The sequence below is a fragment of the Leopardus geoffroyi genome, chromosome E3 (genome assembly GCF_018350155.1).
Source record: "Leopardus geoffroyi isolate Oge1 chromosome E3, O.geoffroyi_Oge1_pat1.0, whole genome shotgun sequence".
NCBI classification, from domain to species: domain Eukaryota; kingdom Metazoa; phylum Chordata; class Mammalia; order Carnivora; family Felidae; genus Leopardus; species Leopardus geoffroyi.
In genome coordinates this window covers 5499206-5508826 of record NC_059340.1, presented here as the reverse complement: position 1 = coordinate 5508826, position 9621 = coordinate 5499206, and the positions used below count along the sequence as shown (strand labels likewise).

The 9621-nt window shown below is 50.8% G+C and overlaps 1 long non-coding RNA gene across 1 annotated transcript; it reads right to left on the bottom strand.

Annotated features, from left to right (window-relative positions):
- Window positions 1–5250: 5250 nt before the first annotated feature.
- Window positions 5251–8354, bottom strand: LOC123589221. Its single transcript, XR_006708221.1, has 2 exons — window positions 5759–8354; window positions 5251–5538 (listed from the first exon to the last, which is right to left on the bottom strand). It is a non-coding gene; the product is annotated as an uncharacterized LOC123589221 (long non-coding RNA).
- Between the last annotated feature and the right edge of the window lie 1267 nt (window positions 8355–9621).

Genomic DNA, 9621 nt, shown 5'->3' with positions numbered 1-9621 from the left:
CTCCTCTAGGCCTTTCCAGGGCCTTCTGTAGCATTAGATGTTTCCCAGCCTCTTTTACGTGACCTGCAGTTTGATCCAGCGCGAGGACAAAGGAAATCTGAGACCCCAGCCTATTTTGAATTTCTCCGAAGAGACCATCTTCTCTGTCACAAGTGTGACTGCTCAAAGCCCATCCCCACCTTTTATCTCCTGAACCGGTCACCATCATCCCAGCATCCTGTGGGGCGGAACGAGGGATGGGTCTGGCTAGCATCCAGGGAGGGCCAGGTCAAGGAAAGAGACTGCAGAGGGGCCAGGGCTCTGGGGCCAGCAGAGGTCCTGGCCTGTGGGAGAAATGGCTCCACAGGACAAGAGCCCCCACCAGGGAAAAACAGGGGTGCATCCCCAACCTCATCGACCAGTGAAACGTGGGCTTAGGTCAAGCCTGTTAACACTCTCGGCTGTGCACACCCATACGGGGTCCCCCGTCCTTCCCCAACACCCAACCGTGCCAATGTAGTAGCAGGTAGCTGGTGAGGTCATTTCTCATTGGACTGCAGGTAAATCGGCAGATGTCCCTTCAATTTCCCGGGTTAATTCTCCCTTCCTCACGTGCCTTTGTTTGCTAATCAAACTCCACAAAATCCTTACCCTCTGGCTCCCTTTTCCTCCAATAATTGATTCCTCCTCCCCCCACCCCCCAGCTTGGAAATCCATATTCGTGAATGAGAGGATGTGGCTTGGGATTTCCCAACATCACTCTGGTAAACATTGCTCACAGACACAAAACAGGTCCTGCTCCTTAATTCTTGAGCAAGTTGAGTGTGACCTGTTATCCCACAGGCCACAGAAGGCCTGGGGGGTGGGGGGAGGGGCAAAGATGGGACACACAGAAGGAGCAGTCTGGTAGGGAGCCAGCCAGTAAACTCACAATGGCAGTGCAGTGAGAGGGTTAGAGGGGCCCAAGAGCCCTGGGTGCCCCAAGAGTACAAGGGCAGAAGTCCCGTCTAGAATGCTAGCGCTGACTTGGCCCTAGGGACCAGGAAAGGTGTGAGAGAGGTCAAGAGTCCATTGAGCTTTGGTCACCTCCTGGATGGTTGTGGAACACTCGTGATGCTCAGGTTTCTGGCTCAGGCGACAGTATCGCCCGAACACGGATGTGAATCAGACAAAGCCGTCTGCAGGCTCGCACAGGCTGACTTGTGCACGCAAATCCCCAAGAAACACCAAACCAAAGAAAGGCGAGGCAGGAAAGTAACTATAAAGCATTAGCCTTGTGATAAAGATCTGAGACGATCGTAGTGGCTGACGGCCGATCACCCACTCCTCAAGTATTCATGGAGCACACACCCTGCCCAGGATGCCACAAAACTGGCAGCATCCTGCCTTGTGGGGCTACACTGCAATGGGGTGGGGGCAGTGTTAGAAAATGGGGAGTGCCACAGGGGGGAAATGAGCAGGGTCAAGGCCACGGGGGTGAGATGGGCAAGGTGGCGCAGCAGTGTTTGGAGGGGGCACGTCCGGGAGGTGAGCAGAGCCCGGACGGGGGTCAGAGTTAGCTGTGGGACCAGAAGGACCAGCTTGGCGTGTTCGCTTGTGTTCTGGGCAGAAGGAAAGTAACAGCATGTGTATAAAGTAGGAAGAGGGAGGATGTGGGAGAAAGAGGAGGGGTGGCGGAAGGAGCTGGGGTCCAGTGCCCGGTAGATGGCGGCGCAGCCCCTGCTGGGATCCCAGAGTCACCCACAGGAACGGGAGAAGGTAGAGCGCGCGGGTGCCCGTGAGGGGGACGAAGGCGGGTGCTGTCTTCTGCCTGCTTCTGTTTTCCATATGACACAGGAAGCAAGGGCAGCAGTGAGACCGAGGATAGGGGAGGGGTGTCGGAGTTCCAGGAGAGAAGAGAAAGTAGGGAAGTCACTGAGGAGAATGGGTGTGCGGCCAGGCTACGGAATCAGGGTCTGACCGCAAGGCAGCGGAAGAGCTGACTGAGGTCAGAGATGCTGACTTCAAAGGGAGACCAGGAATAAACTATGTGACAAAAACCAGATAAAAAGGCCCCAAACGGAGTCACTTGTGCTCAGCCCCATGTCAGCAAACCAAGACTTAACTACCTAGCCAAACTGCAGTTTCAACCCTTGGCAGGAGTGCAGTTTTAAACCAGTCAATCTGGAACATCCTGGCCGGCAGTAGTGAGGTGATCCACGTGGCAGAATCCTTCTATCCCCCAAAGGGGAGGTAACCCACTCCCTCCCTGCCTTTCCCCCTCTGCCTGTAAAAGTCTCCCATTTTGTGCAGGTTCTCCCGAGCTCCTTTTTTATTTTTTAATGTTTTTTAAAAATTGTAATGTTTAGCACGAGCAAGGGATGGGCAGAGAGAGAGGGAGACGCAGAACCCGAAGCAGGCTCTGGGCTCCGAGCTGTCAGCACAGAGCCTGACGTGGGGCTCGAACCGACGAGCCATGAGATCATGACCTGAGCTGAAGTCGGACACTCAATCGACTGAGCCACCCGGGGGCCCTATTTCTTTAATGCTTTATTTTATTTTTGAGAGGGGCAGAGAGGGGCAGAGAGAAAGGGGGACAGAGGATCTGAAGTGGGCTCTGTGCCAACAGCAGTGAGCTGGATGCGGGGCTCAAACTCACGAACTGTGAGATCATGACCTGAGCCGAGGTTGGTCGCTTAGCCAACTGAGCCACCTGGGTGCCCCTTCCGAGCTCCCTTCTATGTGCCGGATGGGATGCTGCCCGACTCACAAGTCACAAAATAAAGTCAAATTGATCTTTACATATACTCGGGTTTCTTTTTTTTTTTTCTGAGAGAGAGAGAGTGTGTAAGCACATGGGGGAGGGGCAGAGAAAGAGAGAGAGGGAGGGAGGGAGAATCCCTAGCAGGCTCCACGTCCACAGCACAGCCCAATGTGGGGCTTGATCCCACCACCGTGAGATCATGACCTGAGCCGAAATCAAGAGTCGGACGCTTAACCGACTGAGCCACCCAGGAGCCCCACTTGGTTGAATTTTTAAACACCTACAACACAGTTGATATCTCAGTTCATCCTCGGGGCCATCCCATGAAGTAGACTTGGACAGCCCCAACTGCTTGATGAGAAAACCAAGGCACAGAGGGGTCCCGTAACTTTTCCAAGGTCGCCAAGCCCACATCAGCACTCAGGCCACTAACGATCACTGTGCACAGCTCTCGTGCAAAGTGCACAAGGAAAGCCAGCGGCCGCTGATGTTAACACGAATACGTTCCTGTGCAAGAAGACTTGGAACATCACTTCCTCTGTGCACATCTTACAGATGGCTGAAACCCGGCACGTCCGTGTGTGTACATCGAAAAAAATTCTTCAGTATTGCCATTTCCATAAAAGTAACTGCTCACTTAACTGCTATGTGTACACGTCTTCACCAGGAGCGCTCTGTAGGGGACCCGGTCGGGCCGGGGAGGTGCCGCCGTCCTCCAGACCTTGACAGTCACCGAGGACTCTCCCCAGCTGTACCCAGAGGAAACCAAAACAAGGATCATGCCCTTTTTCGCAGACTTTGAAAAGTGCTGATAACCCATCACGTGAGTGTCTTGGACATTCAGGAAACTAGCATCTCACATGGCTGGGATTGTGGTATAAAAAAAAAAAAAAAAAAAAAAAAAAAAGCAGCAGCAGCAAATATCATTTCAAAACCCAAGGCTGTAACCAATTACAAGTGCCTGGCTCAGAGAAGGCTCTCACCAAATATTTGCTAAATGTTTATCTTAGATAAACACTGAGTTTTAAGTTTTCTGGTAAGCCTGTGATAAGCCTTACAATTCTGGTAGGCAAATATTTCTAAATATTTTATAAATTAAGCACATGTGTTTCATAGATTTAAATCCATACTACACCCTCCCTTCTCTAAGAGGTGGCCCTCGCTCCATAGGCAGACCTGAGAGAACACATTCATACACTGAAACAGGAAAGGTCTTTGGGTCAACATTTTCTAGCAGTTCTCATAAGAACAAAGAGCAAATTCTGGAGAGCAGGTCTCTAGCTAAATTTCCAAGTAGCTGTTCTCAATACCCCTGAAAAGCAGTTCAGTATTAATGGCTATAACTGATGGGCTAGACCAGTAACAGGAGAAAACTCGGAAGTCAGACCCATCTGTGGTGACCACATGCAAAACTGATTTAACGCCTTTTATCGCCACCATGTTCAGAGTGCTTTTACAAACTTTTTTTTTTTATGTTTATTTATTTTTGAGAGAGAGACAGAGACAGAGCATAAGTGGGGGAGAGGCAGAGAGAGAGGGAGACACAGAATCGGAAGCAGGCTCCAGGCTCCGAGCTGTCAGCACAGAGCCTGATGCGGGGCTCGAACCCACAAACCACGAGATCATGACCTCAGGTGAAGTCAGATGGTTAACTGACTAAGCCCCGCCCAGGTCTTCTTGGTTGGGGGTAGGGAAAAGTCCAAGAAAACGGCAGCCAAGTTTGGATGTTGAGGGCGGCACACGAGGAAGTGGGCTGAGGCTGGCACAGCTAGTGCCCACCCAGATTTCCACACAGAGAACAGCTCTCAAGCCTAAACTGGTCACTTAGCCTTCGTAAGCCAGGCTTTTTTAGACTAAGACTTCAAGCATTCTTCCAGAACTATTACAATGGCTCCTCTGTGGGGGCCACGTTTACCTCATCACCTTCCACAATGATAGAATCCCCATTTCTCAACAGGACTCACAGGGAGAAACCCAACCTTTGTCACGTTGTTCTGTGCCGGGTGCTAGGTTGCGATTCATGTTACCCACGTCAGGACCACAATCCTCAGATTTTATTACTCCCAGTTTACATATAAGGAAAAAGCCAATCTCTCCACTAAGTCGGGCCCACAGAACCCCCCCCGTGGGCCGGGATAGTGTCTTACCCCTGTGTCTCCAGTGCCTGGAACAGTAGGTGCTCCATTAACTGTTGACCTCAAGGTCACTTGTCAAGATCATGTGCCCAGTAAGGATTCAAACCAGATCCCCCCGCCTCCGGATCTGCACTCTGGCCCATAGGCCATGAAGTGCGTCCCCCTTCAGGCTAGGAATAGGTCTGGATCATTCCAGAAAGACATTCCTGGTTTTAAAAAGTCAAGAGTGCCCAGAACACAGGGAAGACGTCCATGAAGAAGATTCAAGCCTTTTGGGATCTCACGCAGTGTGATTACAGGGCATCATTCAGGGAAAACAGTGTACCTCCCAGACTCTTCTACCCTCTCCCAGAGGTCAATCACAATTATTCAGATTTACAGAAGGGATTTCCCTTTGACATCTGTCACTGTTTAATTTGCGACAGAAAAGAGAAACCAAGGTAAGCTTGTTACCATTTACCAGAGCACTGAATTTATGACAACTGGGTATCTTCTTTGGCTGGGGGGAAGCAAATGGCCATTTCCAAGTGGAGATGAGAGGCCACCTTTTTAGGTCGGGGGGACCTCCATAAGCTGCCCCAGCCGGTGAGTTTCACAGCCCCTTGCAGAGCCTCCGAGGGTTCTGGCCTCCCTTCTCTGTCCTTATTCTGTTTTGCCAGTGACACCCAGAGCTTGCTTCTCCTGCAGGTCACAGAGTAAAGCAGAAGGGACCAAGGCTTTGACATGGTGTCGGTAAGGAGCTCTGTGAAACCAGGAGGCCTGGGAGGGCTGAGCGGGCGGGAGTCCCCAAGGAGAGGGGCCACCTCTGCTGCAAAGACCCGCCCATCCTCATCCCCTCTCCTCCTTCTCCAGCCCCTCCACCCTCTCCTCTGGCCAGCCCGCCCTGTCCAGTGGCCCCTACCTGCCGCTTGCACCGTGGTCATGGCTAGCTTCGGCGAGCTGCCCCTGGGCGTGGGGAGGGAGCCTGAGGACGGGGCCGGAGACAGCCCCCTTGTGCTCCAGGAGAAGACAGGCAGTGGCTGACATGAAGCAGTCATGGAGAAGGCCACGGGGGAGGAGCCATCGTGGGGCAGGGAAGCCCGGGAGGAACCACGTGGGGGACAGAATGCAGTCTCACAATCCTGCCCTGTTCCAAGATTCTCAGGTTCTGAGAATGGAGTCCTGCCATTAGGGAGAGGCTGGAGGTGCCACCCACCAGATTTTGCCTCTGGGAGGTAGGACGAAGACCATCTAATACCACTGCCAAGGGCATCTTTGATCAAATCCGTGACTTAGGAGAGGTAGGAACTGTAGGGCTGGCCGGGTAAGGACCAAATGTGACAGACGCCAAAGACAAACGGCCAGGGTCCGGTTTTGTCCTGTGTCCTGCAAAGTGTCAGTAGGGACAGGTGGAGCAAGGATTGTAGCCATATCCATCTGGCCAGAGTGGCCCCCTTTAAATTCCAGGAACTGAGCGCCCTTCACATGAGACCGTCATTGCTTCCTTCCTGTGGGTTATTTTCCTGACTTTCCTTGGTCAAATTCCTTCTGGGGATCCAGTGTAGACCTAAGAGAAAGGGGGTGCCCGGGGGCTGTGCAAAAGCCGGTGTCGGGATCCAGAAAAGCAAGGGCTGGTGGGAGGAGCAGACAGGGTCCACTCCGCCCAGGGCACGTCCCGTGCTATCAGCACTTCAGCTGGCCACTGCGGGTCAGAGGTCATAATGGGCGTGTGACATGCGGACCAGTTCCTCGCTGCTGGCCACATACCACATCGCCTAAAGAATCCTTTTTCCAATCTGAGCTCTAATCTGAAGTTCACATCACTAGAGCGAGCAAAACTGGATATTGTAGAATAATTTTTGGCCTTTGGCACTTTCTATAATGCAACCTTTGGTCTTCTCTGGTGTCAGAGAAGACGCCTGCGGAACAGACACGTCCCCTTCCTGTACGCCTATGTATAGGAACAAGGACCTACAGCCTGTCCTTTTTATAAAAACAAAAACCCCCAGCCTGAGATGTAATTGTGAGGTCTTTCTTTTAAAGGCTACATAACCTGGGGCATCTGGGTGGCCTGGTCGGTTAAGCATCCGATTCTTGATTTTGGCTCAGGTCATGCTATCACTGTTGGTGAGCTCGAGCCCCACATCAGGCTCTGCACGGACAGAGTGCAGTGTGGAGCCTGCATGGATTCTCTCTCTCCCTCTCTCTTTCCTTCTCTTTCTGCCCCTCCCCTGCTCACTCTCTCTCTACACACACACACACAAAGGCTACACAACCTTCTTGTCCAGCTCAAGGTTACTGGTCCTGGCCTCTGTCACCTGGAAGCCTCCCTAGGGTGTCCCAGCCTCTACTCCCTCTGCACCCTCATACCAAGCACGGAAGAATCACCCTTGGGAGCCACTGTGCTCAGCAGCGTGTAATAGCTCCCCTTGCTTAAAACCTTCAATGGCTCCCCACCACCTGCAGCATAAAACCCCAGTTCTTCGGTGTATCGTCCGAGACCTCATGGCCCTGTGGGAAGCACTCCCCACATGGGGTCTTTCCTCCCTCCTCCGAGCCCCCACTTCACCCATTTGGCATGTTTTCCTGGGAACCTGAGCTGACTGGTATTGTTTCCTACGGGTCATCCTCCCCAGCTAGAGAATCAGGGAGGCAGGGCGCTCTCCTGCGGTTTTCTGATTGAGCACACAGGCTCCGGGAGGTCAAGCGGTCCGGATTGTAGGCCTCCATTTCCTTGACCTACTAACTAGGAGCCCACCTATGACTCAGCTTCCTCACCTGTAAAATGGGGTAATAACGACTTCATCAGGTTTTTGTGAGAGGTGGCTGAGGCAGCGTGCGGCACCGGGGGAGCGTCCAGCAGCAGAATGTGGCCACTGGCCCTGAGCACCAGATGCTGCCCGGGACCCTGCACTGACATCAGGTGAAGAAAAGGACAGTCCCTCTGCCCCCACAGGCATCACATGGAGGGCTTAGGGCGAATCTCATCATCCCTTCCCTTCCCACTAGTTAACACGCATATGTGATTCACTAGGGTTGACTTTTCCCTCTCATGGACACTCGATGTTTTGTTGTGCAATTTGCTTTTTTCACTTGGAGATCTTTGCATCTCCACGGAGATGCCCATGATTGATCTCCATCCTCTTACTACAAGAGAATAAACTTCCCTGTGTGTTGGAAGGCCAGGTTCCACACTCAGATTCCGGAACCTAGATCCCTTCCCTTGTTGACGAGGTTCCTGTCCCAGAGCGCCTGGCACGAGACGACACCCACACCCCCTGTACTTTTAATGCTCAATTTTAAGCTCTTATGAATGAAATTTTACAAATCTTTCTCTTTTTTTCTATATCTAAAAAGCAATTACAAGGGTGCCTGGATGGCTCAGTTGGTTAAGCGTCTCTTATCTCCACTCAGGTCATGATCTCATGGTTCGGGAGTTCGAGCGCCACATCGGGCTCTAGGCCTGCAGCATAGAGCCTGCTTGGGATTCTCTCTCTCTCTCTCTCTCTCTCTCTGCCCCTCCCCTACTTGCACACGCGTGCTCTCTTTCAAAATAAATAAAAAATAAACCTTTAAAAAATCAATAAATAAATTTCAAATTTATATTTGAATTTCAATTTCAAAACAAATAAAAAATCATCAATATCATCTTCATGATTTCCTTTATTTTTTTAAAAAATATCATTCTAGGGTTACAGCTATATTTATTTTGATATCTTACCAGGGTTAAAGGCCCCAGAGAAAAACAATTCCATCTCAAACCAGCTGAGTTAAGGCATTTTGGTTACAGATGGATTCTTGTCAAGGGCTGGAACTAGGCCATCAGACTAAAGTTGCTTTATAGAAATGTCATTTGTTGTGTTGGCCAGATTCAGATAGCCCACACCCTTCAAATGGGTTTTAGTCCTTTGTAACCTTATGTCTCCCCTAAAACAATGCATTTTTATTTTATTTTTAATTATTATTTTTTTAGAGAGAATCTTATGTTCAGAGCAAAGCCCAATGCGAGGCTTCATCCCATGACCCTTGGGATCATGACCTGAGCCGAAATCAAAAATTAAGAGTCAGATGCTCAACTGACTAAGCCACCCAGGTGCCCCCCCCCACTTTTTTTTAAATTTATTTTTAGAGAGAGTGTGAGTAGGGGAGGGAGAGAGAGAAAGAGAGAGAGAATCCCAAGCAGGTTATCAGCAGCCAGCACAGAGCCCGATGTGGGGCTCGAACCAATGAACTGCGAGATCACAACCTGAGCCAAAACCAAGAGTCAGACACTCAACTGACTGAGCTGCCCACGCGCCCCAAAACAATGCATTCTTAAAGTCTTGCTGGGTGGTATTCCAAAACCCACCTTTCACTTTTTATGATTCATTAACCTAGTCCTGTCGCTACAAAATAGTGACTACATCTGTTAGCATTATTAACAATTTACGTTTGCCTTATTTGCATCGTATTAAAATTAGCAAGGCCCCTAGAAATTTTATTGTCCAGAAATGAAGGATCAAATCCTCACGTGATGTCTTCAGGGCACTCGGGTGATGGATTACCTCCCCGGGAGCACTCTGCGAAGCCTGCTCACTGCCGGCTTTTGTGTGTGAGCTCTGGGACACGCACCTGCCCTTTCTCGTGAATAGTCACCAGCACCAATGGTTCCTGCTTTTTCTGGGGCTTTGTTCCTTGGTCCCCAGCATTTACCCGTTTCTACTTACACTGACAGAAACGAGTGCCAAGGGTTGCTTTCTAATCAGGGGGAAAACAACACACATATATATGTAATGTTAAGAATCT